At 47.9% G+C, this 16,835-nt stretch overlaps 11 non-coding genes across 11 annotated transcripts; all 11 read left to right on the forward strand.

Annotated features, from left to right (window-relative positions):
* The first annotated feature begins 714 nt into the window (after positions 1–714).
* LOC142724146 (U2 spliceosomal RNA) lies at positions 715–905 on the forward strand. The gene has a single exon (XR_012875988.1). It is a non-coding gene; the product is annotated as a U2 spliceosomal RNA (small nuclear RNA).
* Positions 906–2,193: 1,288 nt separating this feature from the next.
* On the forward strand, positions 2,194–2,384 carry LOC142724147 (U2 spliceosomal RNA). Its single transcript, XR_012875989.1, has one exon. It is a non-coding gene; the product is annotated as a U2 spliceosomal RNA (small nuclear RNA).
* A 1,292-nt stretch (positions 2,385–3,676) lies between these two features.
* LOC142724149 (U2 spliceosomal RNA) lies at positions 3,677–3,867 on the forward strand. The gene has a single exon (XR_012875991.1). It is a non-coding gene; the product is annotated as a U2 spliceosomal RNA (small nuclear RNA).
* A 1,288-nt stretch (positions 3,868–5,155) lies between these two features.
* LOC142724150 (U2 spliceosomal RNA) lies at positions 5,156–5,346 on the forward strand. The gene has a single exon (XR_012875992.1). It is a non-coding gene; the product is annotated as a U2 spliceosomal RNA (small nuclear RNA).
* Positions 5,347–6,634: 1,288 nt separating this feature from the next.
* Positions 6,635–6,825, forward strand: LOC142724152 (U2 spliceosomal RNA). Its single transcript, XR_012875993.1, has one exon. It is a non-coding gene; the product is annotated as a U2 spliceosomal RNA (small nuclear RNA).
* Positions 6,826–8,089: 1,264 nt separating this feature from the next.
* LOC142724153 (U2 spliceosomal RNA) lies at positions 8,090–8,280 on the forward strand. The gene has a single exon (XR_012875994.1). It is a non-coding gene; the product is annotated as a U2 spliceosomal RNA (small nuclear RNA).
* A 1,296-nt stretch (positions 8,281–9,576) lies between these two features.
* Positions 9,577–9,767, forward strand: LOC142724154 (U2 spliceosomal RNA). Its single transcript, XR_012875995.1, has one exon. It is a non-coding gene; the product is annotated as a U2 spliceosomal RNA (small nuclear RNA).
* A 1,293-nt stretch (positions 9,768–11,060) lies between these two features.
* On the forward strand, positions 11,061–11,251 carry LOC142724155 (U2 spliceosomal RNA). Its single transcript, XR_012875996.1, has one exon. It is a non-coding gene; the product is annotated as a U2 spliceosomal RNA (small nuclear RNA).
* A 1,300-nt stretch (positions 11,252–12,551) lies between these two features.
* LOC142724156 (U2 spliceosomal RNA) lies at positions 12,552–12,742 on the forward strand. The gene has a single exon (XR_012875997.1). It is a non-coding gene; the product is annotated as a U2 spliceosomal RNA (small nuclear RNA).
* Positions 12,743–14,034: 1,292 nt separating this feature from the next.
* LOC142724157 (U2 spliceosomal RNA) lies at positions 14,035–14,225 on the forward strand. The gene has a single exon (XR_012875998.1). It is a non-coding gene; the product is annotated as a U2 spliceosomal RNA (small nuclear RNA).
* A 1,288-nt stretch (positions 14,226–15,513) lies between these two features.
* LOC142724133 (U2 spliceosomal RNA) lies at positions 15,514–15,704 on the forward strand. The gene has a single exon (XR_012875977.1). It is a non-coding gene; the product is annotated as a U2 spliceosomal RNA (small nuclear RNA).
* The last annotated feature ends 1,131 nt before the right edge of the window (positions 15,705–16,835 follow it).

Genomic DNA, 16,835 nt, shown 5'->3' on the forward strand with positions numbered 1-16,835 from the left:
TACCTAGAAGAATAACAAACTGTGCAAGGATGGAGGTTGTAGGAGCAAGGAGAAGTTGTCTGTAAAGTTGGTGGATGCCTATTTTCCATTTTGCAGTCCCTTGTCTCCCTCTTGTGGCCTCCTGGAGGCAACTAGCTGTGCAAAAAAAAGACAGCCTGGCGGCCGGCTGTTGCAGTGTTGCCCTCTCAGGCAACACTGAGTGACTGACTGAGCCTCACCGTCTTATATAAAGTTCAGACGGAACTTTGCACGTGTCATAGTGGAGCCCTCAGGATTCCAGAGCCAGCTTTCTGACATCATAATGGGGCCTCAGAGATAAAAGCCTGGGCCCAGGCAGTGTTGGTCAGTGCTGCTCAGCAGGCAGCACTGGACTGGACTGGATTACAGCTGATACAAGGTGTGAAGGAACAAGGGGTGGCTGTGGGCATGCACTTGCTGCCGCTGCCAGTGTTTATCTGCATGGCAGCAGGGCATTTGGGCGTTGCCAGGAAGGCGTTTTTATGTAGATTCCTCCTCTTTCAGCACTGCATTGTGGTGCAAGCAAAAGAAGCAAATCCTGTCTGGCTTCCTCTCCGGCCTTTATTCACCTCCCGTGTAGCTGTGAGTGTGTGAGCCTGCAGGGCCCCATGGAATTGCCTAGAAGTAGGCTGAATCGCTGCAAGGGCTGAACAGCAGTATCGGGCAGGCTCGGGCAACGCGCGGCCCGTTCGGGTTATCGCTTCTCGGCCTTTTGGCTAAGATCAAGTGTAGTATCTGTTCTTATCAGTTTAATATCTGATACGTCCCCTATCTGGGGACCATATATTAAATGGATTTTTAGAACAGGGAGATGGAAATAGAGCTTGCTCTGTCCACTCCACGCATTGACCTGGTATTGCAGTATTTCCAGGACCGGTGCACCCTTTCCTTATGTGTTGACTAAAAGCAGATTCCAAAAGTGTTTTTTGTCTTTGCTATTGTTTCTGTCTTTCTGAAGGGATCTCCCCTTTTAATCCCATTATTTCAACACCTGTTGGACAATGCATGAGTGATAATGAGCTCATTGATTAAATGCAATTAATGAATAGATTGCCACCTCTTGTTGTGTGTCGTCTGTGTTTCTGTGTTTCCGGCATTTCACATTGGAACACCTCATTCACCTTCCTTGTCTTCTCTCCGCCCTCCCTTTTAGGTAAGTTAAAGAGCTGCACCTGAGCCAGCCACTGATTGATTGATTGATTGATTGATTGATTGATTGATTGATTGATTGATTGATGCAGCACAACAGTCAAATAGTGGAGTGGAGTAGGGGAACAGCAAACAGCCAATAAAGCAGCCCGCCCGCTCGCCTGCCCGCCACAATGGACCTACCTGTGTACACTAGATGGATGTGATGGAATGTACTGTCGTCCCTACATTTCAAGAAGAAGTAAGAATTGCAGTTGCAACAAAGCCTTGCTTGCCTACAAAGAGAGCAGCAATTTGGATTTGTTACTATGTTACCTAGAAGAATAACAAACTGTGCAAGGATGGAGGTTGTAGGAGCAAGGAGAAGTTGTCTGTAAAGTTGGTGGATGCCTATTTTCCATTTTGCAGTCCCTTGTCTCCCTCTTGTGGCCTCCTGGAGGCAACTAGCTGTGCAAAAAAAAGACAGCCTGGCGGCCGGCTGTTGCAGTGTTGCCCTCTCAGGCAACACTGAGTGACTGACTGAGCCTCACCGTCTTATATAAAGTTCAGACGGAACTTTGCACGTGTCATAGTGGAGCCCTCAGGATTCCAGAGCCAGCTTTCTGACATCATAATGGGGCCTCAGAGATAAAAGCCTGGGCCCAGGCAGTGTTGGTCAGTGCTGCTCAGCAGGCAGCACTGGACTGGACTGGATTACAGCTGATACAAGGTGTGAAGGAACAAGGGGTGGCTGTGGGCATGCACTTGCTGCCGCTGCCAGTGTTTATCTGCATGGCAGCAGGGCATTTGGGCGTTGCCAGGAAGGCGTTTTTATGTAGATTCCTCCTCTTTCAGCACTGCATTGTGGTGCAAGCAAAAGAAGCAAATCCTGTCTGGCTTCCTCTCCGGCCTTTATTCACCTCCCGTGTAGCTGTGAGTGTGTGAGCCTGCAGGGCCCCATGGAATTGCCTAGAAGTAGGCTGAATCGCTGCAAGGGCTGAACAGCAGTATCGGGCAGGCTCGGGCAACGCGCGGCCCGTTCGGGTTATCGCTTCTCGGCCTTTTGGCTAAGATCAAGTGTAGTATCTGTTCTTATCAGTTTAATATCTGATACGTCCCCTATCTGGGGACCATATATTAAATGGATTTTTAGAACAGGGAGATGGAAATAGAGCTTGCTCTGTCCACTCCACGCATTGACCTGGTATTGCAGTATTTCCAGGACCGGTGCACCCTTTCCTTATGTGTTGACTAAAAGCAGATTCCAAAAGTGTTTTTTGTCTTTGCTATTGTTTCTGTCTTTCTGAAGGGATCTCCCCTTTTAATCCCATTATTTCAACACCTGTTGGACAATGCATGAGTGATAATGAGCTCATTGATTAAATGCAATTAATGAATAGATTGCCACCTCTTGTTGTGTGTCGTCTGTGTTTCTGTGTTTCCGGCATTTCACATTGGAACACCTCATTCACCTTCCTTGTCTTCTCTCCGCCCTCCCTTTTAGGTAAGTTAAAGAGCTGCACCTGAGCCAGCCACTGATTGATTGATTGATTGATTGATTGATTGATTGATTGATTGATTGATTGATTGATGCAGCACAACAGTCAAATAGTGGAGTGGAGTAGGGGAACAGCAAACAGCCAATAAAGCAGCCCGCCCGCTCGCCTGCCCGCCACAATGGACCTACCTGTGTACACTAGATGGATGTGATGGAATGTACTGTCGTCCCTACATTTCAAGAAGAAGTAAGAATTGTAGTTGCAACAAAGCCTTGCTTGCCTACAAAGAGAGCAGCAATTTGGATTTGTTACTATGTTACCTAGAAGAATAACAAACTGTGCAAGGATGGAGGTTGTAGGAGCAAGGAGAAGTTGTCTGTAAAGTTGGTGGATGCCTATTTTCCATTTTGCAGTCCCTTGTCTCCCTCTTGTGGCCTCCTGGAGGCAACTAGCTGTGCAAAAAAAAGACAGCCTGGCGGCCGGCTGTTGCAGTGTTGCCCTCTCAGGCAACACTGAGTGACTGACTGAGCCTCACCGTCTTATATAAAGTTCAGACGGAACTTTGCACGTGTCATAGTGGAGCCCTCAGGATTCCAGAGCCAGCTTTCTGACATCATAATGGGGCCTCAGAGATAAAAGCCTGGGCCCAGGCAGTGTTGGTCAGTGCTGCTCAGCAGGCAGCACTGGACTGGACTGGATTACAGCTGATACAAGGTGTGAAGGAACAAGGGGTGGCTGTGGGCATGCACTTGCTGCCGCTGCCAGTGTTTATCTGCATGGCAGCAGGGCATTTGGGCGTTGCCAGGAAGGCGTTTTTATGTAGATTCCTCCTCTTTCAGCACTGCATTGTGGAGCAAGCAAAAGAAGCAAATCCTGTCTGGCTTCCTCTCCGGCCTTTATTCACCTCCCGTGTAGCTGTGAGTGTGTGAGCCTGCAGGGCCCCATGGAATTGCCTAGAAGTAGGCTGAATCGCTGCAAGGGCTGAACAGCAGTATCGGGCAGGCTCGGGCAACGCGCGGCCCGTTCGGGTTATCGCTTCTCGGCCTTTTGGCTAAGATCAAGTGTAGTATCTGTTCTTATCAGTTTAATATCTGATACGTCCCCTATCTGGGGACCATATATTAAATGGATTTTTAGAACAGGGAGATGGAAATAGAGCTTGCTCTGTCCACTCCACGCATTGACCTGGTATTGCAGTATTTCCAGGACCGGTGCACCCTTTCCTTATGTGTTGACTAAAAGCAGATTCCAAAAGTGTTTTTTGTCTTTGCTATTGTTTCTGTCTTTCTGAAGGGATCTCCCCTTTTAATCCCATTATTTCAACACCTGTTGGACAATGCATGAGTGATAATGAGCTCATTGATTAAATGCAATTAATGAATAGATTGCCACCTCTTGTTGTGTGTCGTCTGTGTTTCTGTGTTTCCGGCATTTCACATTGGAACACCTCATTCACCTTCCTTGTCTTCTCTCCGCCCTCCCTTTTAGGTAAGTTAAAGAGCTGCACCTGAGCCAGCCACTGATTGATTGATTGATTGATTGATTGATTGATTGATTGATTGATTGATTGATGCAGCACAACAGTCAAATAGTGGAGTGGAGTAGGGGAACAGCAAACAGCCAATAAAGCAGCCCGCCCGCTCGCCTGCCCGCCACAATGGACCTACCTGTGTACACTAGATGGATGTGATGGAATGTACTGTCGTCCCTACATTTCAAGAAGAAGTAAGAATTGCAGTTGCAACAAAGCCTTGCTTGCCTACAAAGAGAGCAGCAATTTGGATTTGTTACTATGTTACCTAGAAGAATAACAAACTGTGCAAGGATGGAGGTTGTAGGAGCAAGGAGAAGTTGTCTGTAAAGTTGGTGGATGCCTATTTTCCATTTTGCAGTCCCTTGTCTCCCTCTTGTGGCCTCCTGGAGGCAACTAGCTGTGCAAAAAAAAGACAGCCTGGCGGCCGGCTGTTGCAGTGTTGCCCTCTCAGGCAACACTGAGTGACTGACTGAGCCTCACCGTCTTATATAAAGTTCAGACGGAACTTTGCACGTGTCATAGTGGAGCCCTCAGGATTCCAGAGCCAGCTTTCTGACATCATAATGGGGCCTCAGAGATAAAAGCCTGGGCCCAGGCAGTGTTGGTCAGTGCTGCTCAGCAGGCAGCACTGGACTGGACTGGATTACAGCTGATACAAGGTGTGAAGGAACAAGGGGTGGCTGTGGGCATGCACTTGCTGCCGCTGCCAGTGTTTATCTGCATGGCAGCAGGGCATTTGGGCGTTGCCAGGAAGGCGTTTTTATGTAGATTCCTCCTCTTTCAGCACTGCATTGTGGTGCAAGCAAAAGAAGCAAATCCTGTCTGGCTTCCTCTCCGGCCTTTATTCACCTCCCGTGTAGCTGTGAGTGTGTGAGCCTGCAGGGCCCCATGGAATTGCCTAGAAGTAGGCTGAATCGCTGCAAGGGCTGAACAGCAGTATCGGGCAGGCTCGGGCAACGCGCGGCCCGTTCGGGTTATCGCTTCTCGGCCTTTTGGCTAAGATCAAGTGTAGTATCTGTTCTTATCAGTTTAATATCTGATACGTCCCCTATCTGGGGACCATATATTAAATGGATTTTTAGAACAGGGAGATGGAAATAGAGCTTGCTCTGTCCACTCCACGCATTGACCTGGTATTGCAGTATTTCCAGGACCGGTGCACCCTTTCCTTATGTGTTGACTAAAAGCAGATTCCAAAAGTGTTTTTTGTCTTTGCTATTGTTTCTGTCTTTCTGAAGGGATCTCCCCTTTTAATCCCATTATTTCAACACCTGTTGGACAATGCATGAGTGATAATGAGCTCATTGATTAAATGCAATTAATGAATAGATTGCCACCTCTTGTTGTGTGTCGTCTGTGTTTCTGTGTTTCCGGCATTTCACATTGGAACACCTCATTCACCTTCCTTGTCTTCTCTCCGCCCTCCCTTTTAGGTAAGTTAAAGAGCTGCACCTGAGCCAGCCACTGATTGATTGATTGATTGATTGATTGATTGATTGATTGATTGATTGATTGATGCAGCACAACAGTCAAATAGTGGAGTGGAGTAGGGGAACAGCAAACAGCCAATAAAGCAGCCCGCCCGCTCGCCTGCCCGCCACAATGGACCTACCTGTGTACACTAGATGGATGTGATGGAATGTACTGTCGTCCCTACATTTCAAGAAGAAGTAAGAATTGCAGTTGCAACAAAGCCTTGCTTGCCTACAAAGAGAGCAGCAATTTGGATTTGTTACTATGTTACCTAGAAGAATAACAAACTGTGCAAGGATGGAGGTTGTAGGAGCAAGGAGAAGTTGTCTGTAAAGTTGGTGGATGCCTATTTTCCATTTTGCAGTCCCTTGTCTCCCTCTTGTGGCCTCCTGGAGGCAACTAGCTGTGCAAAAAAAAGACAGCCTGGCGGCCGGCTGTTGCAGTGTTGCCCTCTCAGGCAACACTGAGTGACTGACTGAGCCTCACCGTCTTATATAAAGTTCAGACGGAACTTTGCACGTGTCATAGTGGAGCCCTCAGGATTCCAGAGCCAGCTTTCTGACATCATAATGGGGCCTCAGAGATAAAAGCCTGGGCCCAGGCAGTGTTGGTCAGTGCTGCTCAGCAGGCAGCACTGGACTGGACTGGATTACAGCTGATACAAGGTGTGAAGGAACAAGGGGTGGCTGTGGGCATGCACTTGCTGCCGCTGCCAGTGTTTATCTGCATGGCAGCAGGGCATTTGGGCGTTGCCAGGAAGGCGTTTTTATGTAGATTCCTCCTCTTTCAGCACTGCATTGTGGTGCAAGCAAAAGAAGCAAATCCTGTCTGGCTTCCTCTCCGGCCTTTATTCACCTCCCGTGTAGCTGTGAGTGTGTGAGCCTGCAGGGCCCCATGGAATTGCCTAGAAGTAGGCTGAATCGCTGCAAGGGCTGAACAGCAGTATCGGGCAGGCTCGGGCAACGCGCGGCCCGTTCGGGTTATCGCTTCTCGGCCTTTTGGCTAAGATCAAGTGTAGTATCTGTTCTTATCAGTTTAATATCTGATACGTCCCCTATCTGGGGACCATATATTAAATGGATTTTTAGAACAGGGAGATGGAAATAGAGCTTGCTCTGTCCACTCCACGCATTGACCTGGTATTGCAGTATTTCCAGGACCGGTGCACCCTTTCCTTATGTGTTGACTAAAAGCAGATTCCAAAAGTGTTTTTTGTCTTTGCTATTGTTTCTGTCTTTCTGAAGGGATCTCCCCTTTTAATCCCATTATTTCAACACCTGTTGGACAATGCATGAGTGATAATGAGCTCATTGATTAAATGCAATTAATGAATAGATTGCCACCTCTTGTTGTGTGTCGTCTGTGTTTCTGTGTTTCCGGCATTTCACATTGGAACACCTCATTCACCTTCCTTGTCTTCTCTCCGCCCTCCCTTTTAGGTAAGTTAAAGAGCTGCACCTGAGCCAGCCACTGATTGATTGATTGATTGATTGATTGATGCAGCACAACAGTCAAATAGTGGAGTGGAGTAGGGGAACAGCAAACAGCCAATAAAGCAGCCCGCCCGCTCGCCTGCCCGCCACAATGGACCTACCTGTGTACACTAGATGGATGTGATGGAATGTACTGTCGTCCCTACATTTCAAGAAGAAGTAAGAATTGCAGTTGCAACAAAGCCTTGCTTGCCTACAAAGAGAGCAGCAATTTGGATTTGTTACTATGTTACCTAGAAGAATAACAAACTGTGCAAGGATGGAGGTTGTAGGAGCAAGGAGAAGTTGTCTGTAAAGTTGGTGGATGCCTATTTTCCATTTTGCAGTCCCTTGTCTCCCTCTTGTGGCCTCCTGGAGGCAACTAGCTGTGCAAAAAAAAGACAGCCTGGCGGCCGGCTGTTGCAGTGTTGCCCTCTCAGGCAACACTGAGTGACTGACTGAGCCTCACCGTCTTATATAAAGTTCAGACGGAACTTTGCACGTGTCATAGTGGAGCCCTCAGGATTCCAGAGCCAGCTTTCTGACATCATAATGGGGCCTCAGAGATAAAAGCCTGGGCCCAGGCAGTGTTGGTCAGTGCTGCTCAGCAGGCAGCACTGGACTGGACTGGATTACAGCTGATACAAGGTGTGAAGGAACAAGGGGTGGCTGTGGGCATGCACTTGCTGCCGCTGCCAGTGTTTATCTGCATGGCAGCAGGGCATTTGGGCGTTGCCAGGAAGGCGTTTTTATGTAGATTCCTCCTCTTTCAGCACTGCATTGTGGTGCAAGCAAAAGAAGCAAATCCTGTCTGGCTTCCTCTCCGGCCTTTATTCACCTCCCGTGTAGCTGTGAGTGTGTGAGCCTGCAGGGCCCCATGGAATTGCCTAGAAGTAGGCTGAATCGCTGCAAGGGCTGAACAGCAGTATCGGGCAGGCTCGGGCAACGCGCGGCCCGTTCGGGTTATCGCTTCTCGGCCTTTTGGCTAAGATCAAGTGTAGTATCTGTTCTTATCAGTTTAATATCTGATACGTCCCCTATCTGGGGACCATATATTAAATGGATTTTTAGAACAGGGAGATGGAAATAGAGCTTGCTCTGTCCACTCCACGCATTGACCTGGTATTGCAGTATTTCCAGGACCGGTGCACCCTTTCCTTATGTGTTGACTAAAAGCAGATTCCAAAAGTGTTTTTTGTCTTTGCTATTGTTTCTGTCTTTCTGAAGGGATCTCCCCTTTTAATCCCATTATTTCAACACCTGTTGGACAATGCATGAGTGATAATGAGCTCATTGATTAAATGCAATTAATGAATAGATTGCCACCTCTTGTTGTGTGTCGTCTGTGTTTCTGTGTTTCCGGCATTTCACATTGGAACACCTCATTCACCTTCCTTGTCTTCTCTCCGCCCTCCCTTTTAGGTAAGTTAAAGAGCTGCACCTGAGCCAGCCACTGATTGATTGATTGATTGATTGATTGATTGATTGATTGATTGATTGATTGATTGATTGATGCAGCACAACAGTCAAATAGTGGAGTGGAGTAGGGGAACAGCAAACAGCCAATAAAGCAGCCCGCCCGCTCGCCTGCCCGCCACAATGGACCTACCTGTGTACACTAGATGGATGTGATGGAATGTACTGTCGTCCCTACATTTCAAGAAGAAGTAAGAATTGCAGTTGCAACAAAGCCTTGCTTGCCTACAAAGAGAGCAGCAATTTGGATTTGTTACTATGTTACCTAGAAGAATAACAAACTGTGCAAGGATGGAGGTTGTAGGAGCAAGGAGAAGTTGTCTGTAAAGTTGGTGGATGCCTATTTTCCATTTTGCAGTCCCTTGTCTCCCTCTTGTGGCCTCCTGGAGGCAACTAGCTGTGCAAAAAAAAGACAGCCTGGCGGCCGGCTGTTGCAGTGTTGCCCTCTCAGGCAACACTGAGTGACTGACTGAGCCTCACCGTCTTATATAAAGTTCAGACGGAACTTTGCACGTGTCATAGTGGAGCCCTCAGGATTCCAGAGCCAGCTTTCTGACATCATAATGGGGCCTCAGAGATAAAAGCCTGGGCCCAGGCAGTGTTGGTCAGTGCTGCTCAGCAGGCAGCACTGGACTGGACTGGATTACAGCTGATACAAGGTGTGAAGGAACAAGGGGTGGCTGTGGGCATGCACTTGCTGCCGCTGCCAGTGTTTATCTGCATGGCAGCAGGGCATTTGGGCGTTGCCAGGAAGGCGTTTTTATGTAGATTCCTCCTCTTTCAGCACTGCATTGTGGTGCAAGCAAAAGAAGCAAATCCTGTCTGGCTTCCTCTCCGGCCTTTATTCACCTCCCGTGTAGCTGTGAGTGTGTGAGCCTGCAGGGCCCCATGGAATTGCCTAGAAGTAGGCTGAATCGCTGCAAGGGCTGAACAGCAGTATCGGGCAGGCTCGGGCAACGCGCGGCCCGTTCGGGTTATCGCTTCTCGGCCTTTTGGCTAAGATCAAGTGTAGTATCTGTTCTTATCAGTTTAATATCTGATACGTCCCCTATCTGGGGACCATATATTAAATGGATTTTTAGAACAGGGAGATGGAAATAGAGCTTGCTCTGTCCACTCCACGCATTGACCTGGTATTGCAGTATTTCCAGGACCGGTGCACCCTTTCCTTATGTGTTGACTAAAAGCAGATTCCAAAAGTGTTTTTTGTCTTTGCTATTGTTTCTGTCTTTCTGAAGGGATCTCCCCTTTTAATCCCATTATTTCAACACCTGTTGGACAATGCATGAGTGATAATGAGCTCATTGATTAAATGCAATTAATGAATAGATTGCCACCTCTTGTTGTGTGTCGTCTGTGTTTCTGTGTTTCCGGCATTTCACATTGGAACACCTCATTCACCTTCCTTGTCTTCTCTCCGCCCTCCCTTTTAGGTAAGTTAAAGAGCTGCACCTGAGCCAGCCACTGATTGATTGATTGATTGATTGATTGATTGATTGATTGATTGATTGATTGATTGATGCAGCACAACAGTCAAATAGTGGAGTGGAGTAGGGGAACAGCAAACAGCCAATAAAGCAGCCCGCCCGCTCGCCTGCCCGCCACAATGGACCTACCTGTGTACACTAGATGGATGTGATGGAATGTACTGTCGTCCCTACATTTCAAGAAGAAGTAAGAATTGCAGTTGCAACAAAGCCTTGCTTGCCTACAAAGAGAGCAGCAATTTGGATTTGTTACTATGTTACCTAGAAGAATAACAAACTGTGCAAGGATGGAGGTTGTAGGAGCAAGGAGAAGTTGTCTGTAAAGTTGGTGGATGCCTATTTTCCATTTTGCAGTCCCTTGTCTCCCTCTTGTGGCCTCCTGGAGGCAACTAGCTGTGCAAAAAAAAGACAGCCTGGCGGCCGGCTGTTGCAGTGTTGCCCTCTCAGGCAACACTGAGTGACTGACTGAGCCTCACCGTCTTATATAAAGTTCAGGACGGAACTTTGCACGTGTCATAGTGGAGCCCTCAGGATTCCAGAGCCAGCTTTCTGACATCATAATGGGGCCTCAGAGATAAAAGCCTGGGCCAAGGCAGTGTTGGTCAGTGCTGCTCAGCAGGCAGCACTGGACTGGACTGGATTACAGCTGATACAAGGTGTGAAGGAACAAGGGGTGGCTGTGGGCATGCACTTGCTGCCGCTGCCAGTGTTTATCTGCATGGCAGCAGGGCATTTGGGCGTTGCCAGGAAGGCGTTTTTATGTAGATTCCTCCTCTTTCAGCACTGCATTGTGGTGCAAGCAAAAGAAGCAAATCCTGTCTGGCTTCCTCTCCGGCCTTTATTCACCTCCCGTGTAGCTGTGAGTGTGTGAGCCTGCAGGGCCCCATGGAATTTCCTAGAAGTAGGCTGAATCGCTGCAAGGGCTGAACAGCAGTATCGGGCAGGCTCGGGCAACGCGCGGCCCGTTCGGGTTATCGCTTCTCGGCCTTTTGGCTAAGATCAAGTGTAGTATCTGTTCTTATCAGTTTAATATCTGATACGTCCCCTATCTGGGGACCATATATTAAATGGATTTTTAGAACAGGGAGATGGAAATAGAGCTTGCTCTGTCCACTCCACGCATTGACCTGGTATTGCAGTATTTCCAGGACCGGTGCACCCTTTCCTTATGTGTTGACTAAAAGCAGATTCCAAAAGTGTTTTTTGTCTTTGCTATTGTTTCTGTCTTTCTGAAGGGATCTCCCCTTTTAATCCCATTATTTCAACACCTGTTGGACAATGCATGAGTGATAATGAGCTCATTGATTAAATGCAATTAATGAATAGATTGCCACCTCTTGTTGTGTGTCGTCTGTGTTTCTGTGTTTCCGGCATTTCACATTGGAACACCTCATTCACCTTCCTTGTCTTCTCTCCGCCCTCCCTTTTAGGTAAGTTAAAGAGCTGCACCTGAGCCAGCCACTGATTGATTGATTGATTGATTGATTGATTGATTGATTGATTGATTGATTGATTGATTGATTGATGCAGCACAACAGTCAAATAGTGGAGTGGAGTAGGGGAACAGCAAACAGCCAATAAAGCAGCCCGCCCGCTCGCCTGCCCGCCACAATGGACCTACCTGTGTACACTAGATGGATGTGATGGAATGTACTGTCGTCCCTACATTTCAAGAAGAAGTAAGAATTGCAGTTGCAACAAAGCCTTGCTTGCCTACAAAGAGAGCAGCAATTTGGATTTGTTACTATGTTACCTAGAAGAATAACAAACTGTGCAAGGATGGAGGTTGTAGGAGCAAGGAGAAGTTGTCTGTAAAGTTGGTGGATGCCTATTTTCCATTTTGCAGTCCCTTGTCTCCCTCTTGTGGCCTCCTGGAGGCAACTAGCTGTGCAAAAAAAAGACAGCCTGGCGGCCGGCTGTTGCAGTGTTGCCCTCTCAGGCAACACTGAGTGACTGACTGAGCCTCACCGTCTTATATAAAGTTCAGACGGAACTTTGCACGTGTCATAGTGGAGCCCTCAGGATTCCAGAGCCAGCTTTCTGACATCATAATGGGGCCTCAGAGATAAAAGCCTGGGCCCAGGCAGTGTTGGTCAGTGCTGCTTAGCAGGCAGCACTGGACTGGACTGGATTACAGCTGATACAAGGTGTGAAGGAACAAGGGGTGGCTGTGGGCATGCACTTGCTGCCGCTGCCAGTGTTTATCTGCATGGCAGCAGGGCATTTGGGCGTTGCCAGGAAGGCGTTTTTATGTAGATTCCTCCTCTTTCAGCACTGCATTGTGGTGCAAGCAAAAGAAGCAAATCCTGTCTGGCTTCCTCTCCGGCCTTTATTCACCTCCCGTGTAGCTGTGAGTGTGTGAGCCTGCAGGGCCCCATGGAATTGCCTAGAAGTAGGCTGAATCGCTGCAAGGGCTGAACAGCAGTATCGGGCAGGCTCGGGCAACGCGCGGCCCGTTCGGGTTATCGCTTCTCGGCCTTTTGGCTAAGATCAAGTGTAGTATCTGTTCTTATCAGTTTAATATCTGATACGTCCCCTATCTGGGGACCATATATTAAATGGATTTTTAGAACAGGGAGATGGAAATAGAGCTTGCTCTGTCCACTCCACGCATTGACCTGGTATTGCAGTATTTCCAGGACCGGTGCACCCTTTCCTTATGTGTTGACTAAAAGCAGATTCCAAAAGTGTTTTTTGTCTTTGCTATTGTTTCTGTCTTTCTGAAGGGATCTCCCCTTTTAATCCCATTATTTCAACACCTGTTGGACAATGCATGAGTGATAATGAGCTCATTGATTAAATGCAATTAATGAATAGATTGCCACCTCTTGTTGTGTGTCGTCTGTGTTTCTGTGTTTCCGGCATTTCACATTGGAACACCTCATTCACCTTCCTTGTCTTCTCTCCGCCCTCCCTTTTAGGTAAGTTAAAGAGCTGCACCTGAGCCAGCCACTGATTGATTGATTGATTGATTGATTGATTGATTGATTGATTGATTGATTGATTGATGCAGCACAACAGTCAAATAGTGGAGTGGAGTAGGGGAACAGCAAACAGCCAATAAAGCAGCCCGCCCGCTCGCCTGCCCGCCACAATGGACCTACCTGTGTACACTAGATGGATGTGATGGAATGTACTGTCGTCCCTACATTTCAAGAAGAAGTAAGAATTGCAGTTGCAACAAAGCCTTGCTTGCCTACAAAGAGAGCAGCAATTTGGATTTGTTACTATGTTACCTAGAAGAATAACAAACTGTGCAAGGATGGAGGTTGTAGGAGCAAGGAGAAGTTGTCTGTAAAGTTGGTGGATGCCTATTTTCCATTTTGCAGTCCCTTGTCTCCCTCTTGTGGCCTCCTGGAGGCAACTAGCTGTGCAAAAAAAAGACAGCCTGGCGGCCGGCTGTTGCAGTGTTGCCCTCTCAGGCAACACTGAGTGACTGACTGAGCCTCACCGTCTTATATAAAGTTCAGACGGAACTTTGCACGTGTCATAGTGGAGCCCTCAGGATTCCAGAGCCAGCTTTCTGACATCATAATGGGGCCTCAGAGATAAAAGCCTGGGCCCAGGCAGTGTTGGTCAGTGCTGCTCAGCAGGCAGCACTGGACTGGACTGGATTACAGCTGATACAAGGTGTGAAGGAACAAGGGGTGGCTGTGGGCATGCACTTGCTGCCGCTGCCAGTGTTTATCTGCATGGCAGCAGGGCATTTGGGCGTTGCCAGGAAGGCGTTTTTATGTAGATTCCTCCTCTTTCAGCACTGCATTGTGGTGCAAGCAAAAGAAGCAAATCCTGTCTGGCTTCCTCTCCGGCCTTTATTCACCTCCCGTGTAGCTGTGAGTGTGTGAGCCTGCAGGGCCCCATGGAATTGCCTAGAAGTAGGCTGAATCGCTGCAAGGGCTGAACAGCAGTATCGGGCAGGCTCGGGCAACGCGCGGCCCGTTCGGGTTATCGCTTCTCGGCCTTTTGGCTAAGATCAAGTGTAGTATCTGTTCTTATCAGTTTAATATCTGATACGTCCCCTATCTGGGGACCATATATTAAATGGATTTTTAGAACAGGGAGATGGAAATAGAGCTTGCTCTGTCCACTCCACGCATTGACCTGGTATTGCAGTATTTCCAGGACCGGTGCACCCTTTCCTTATGTGTTGACTAAAAGCAGATTCCAAAAGTGTTTTTTGTCTTTGCTATTGTTTCTGTCTTTCTGAAGGGATCTCCCCTTTTAATCCCATTATTTCAACACCTGTTGGACAATGCATGAGTGATAATGAGCTCATTGATTAAATGCAATTAATGAATAGATTGCCACCTCTTGTTGTGTGTCGTCTGTGTTTCTGTGTTTCCGGCATTTCACATTGGAACACCTCATTCACCTTCCTTGTCTTCTCTCCGCCCTCCCTTTTAGGTAAGTTAAAGAGCTGCACCTGAGCCAGCCACTGATTGATTGATTGATTGATTGATTGATTGATTGATTGATTGATTGATTGATGCAGCACAACAGTCAAATAGTGGAGTGGAGTAGGGGAACAGCAAACAGCCAATAAAGCAGCCCGCCCGCTCGCCTGCCCGCCACAATGGACCTACCTGTGTACACTAGATGGATGTGATGGAATGTACTGTCGTCCCTACATTTCAAGAAGAAGTAAGAATTGCAGTTGCAACAAAGCCTTGCTTGCCTACAAAGAGAGCAGCAATTTGGATTTGTTACTATGTTACCTAGAAGAATAACAAACTGTGCAAGGATGGAGGTTGTAGGAGCAAGGAGAAGTTGTCTGTAAAGTTGGTGGATGCCTATTTTCCATTTTGCAGTCCCTTGTCTCCCTCTTGTGGCCTCCTGGAGGCAACTAGCTGTGCAAAAAAAAGACAGCCTGGCGGCCGGCTGTTGCAGTGTTGCCCTCTCAGGCAACACTGAGTGACTGACTGAGCCTCACCGTCTTATATAAAGTTCAGACGGAACTTTGCACGTGTCATAGTGGAGCCCTCAGGATTCCAGAGCCAGCTTTCTGACATCATAATGGGGCCTCAGAGATAAAAGCCTGGGCCCAGGCAGTGTTGGTCAGTGCTGCTCAGCAGGCAGCACTGGACTGGACTGGATTACAGCTGATACAAGGTGTGAAGGAACAAGGGGTGGCTGTGGGCATGCACTTGCTGCCGCTGCCAGTGTTTATCTGCATGGCAGCAGGGCATTTGGGCGTTGCCAGGAAGGCGTTTTTATGTAGATTCCTCCTCTTTCAGCACTGCATTGTGGTGCAAGCAAAAGAAGCAAATCCTGTCTGGCTTCCTCTCCGGCCTTTATTCACCTCCCGTGTAGCTGTGAGTGTGTGAGCCTGCAGGGCCCCATGGAATTGCCTAGAAGTAGGCTGAATCGCTGCAAGGGCTGAACAGCAGTATCGGGCAGGCTCGGGCAACGCGCGGCCCGTTCGGGTTATCGCTTCTCAGCCTTTTGGCTAAGATCAAGTGTAGTATCTGTTCTTATCAGTTTAATATCTGATACGTCCCCTATCTGGGGACCATATATTAAATGGATTTTTAGAACAGGGAGATGGAAATAGAGCTTGCTCTGTCCACTCCACGCATTGACCTGGTATTGCAGTATTTCCAGGACCGGTGCACCCTTTCCTTATGTGTTGACTAAAAGCAGATTCCAAAAGTGTTTTTTGTCTTTGCTATTGTTTCTGTCTTTCTGAAGGGATCTCCCCTTTTAATCCCATTATTTCAACACCTGTTGGACAATGCATGAGTGATAATGAGCTCATTGATTAAATGCAATTAATGAATAGATTGCCACCTCTTGTTGTGTGTCGTCTGTGTTTCTGTGTTTCCGGCATTTCACATTGGAACACCTCATTCACCTTCCTTGTCTTCTCTCCGCCCTCCCTTTTAGGTAAGTTAAAGAGCTGCACCTGAGCCAGCCAGCCACTGATTGATTGATTGATTGATTGATTGATTGATTGATTGATTGATTGATGCAGCACAACAGTCAAATAGTGGAGTGGAGTAGGGGAACAGCAAACAGCCAATAAAGCAGCCCGCCCGCTCGCCTGCCCGCCACAATGGACCTACCTGTGTACACTAGATGGATGTGATGGAATGTACTGTCGTCCCTACATTTCAAGAAGAAGTAAGAATTGCAGTTGCAACAAAGCCTTGCTTGCCTACAAAGAGAGCAGCAATTTGGATTTGTTACTATGTTACCTAGAAGAATAACAAACTGTGCAAGGATGGAGGTTGTAGGAGCAAGGAGAAGTTGTCTGTAAAGTTGGTGGATGCCTATTTTCCATTTTGCAGTCCCTTGTCTCCCTCTTGTGGCCTCCTGGAGGCAACTAGCTGTGCAAAAAAAAAGACAGCCTGGCGGCCGGCTGTTGCAGTGTTGCCCTCTCAGGCAACACTGAGTGACTGACTGAGCCTCACCGTCTTATATAAAGTTCAGACGGAACTTTGCACGTGTCATAGTGGAGCCCTCAGGATTCCAGAGCCAGCTTTCTGACATCATAATGGGGCCTCAGAGATAAAAGCCTGGGCCAAGGCAGTGTTGGTCAGTGCTGCTCAGCAGGCAGCACTGGACTGGACTGGATTACAGCTGATACAAGGTGTGAAGGAACAAGGGGTGGCTGTGGGCATGCACTTGCTGCCGCTGCCAGTGTTTATCTGCATGGCAGCAGGGCATTTGGGCGTTGCCAGGAAGGCGTTTTTATGTAGATTCCTCCTCTTTCAGCACTGCATTGTGGTGCAAGCAAAAGAAGCAAATC

The sequence above is a fragment of the Rhinoderma darwinii genome, unplaced genomic scaffold (assembly GCF_050947455.1).
Source record: "Rhinoderma darwinii isolate aRhiDar2 unplaced genomic scaffold, aRhiDar2.hap1 Scaffold_572, whole genome shotgun sequence".
Taxonomy (NCBI): Eukaryota; Metazoa; Chordata; class Amphibia; order Anura; family Rhinodermatidae; genus Rhinoderma; species Rhinoderma darwinii.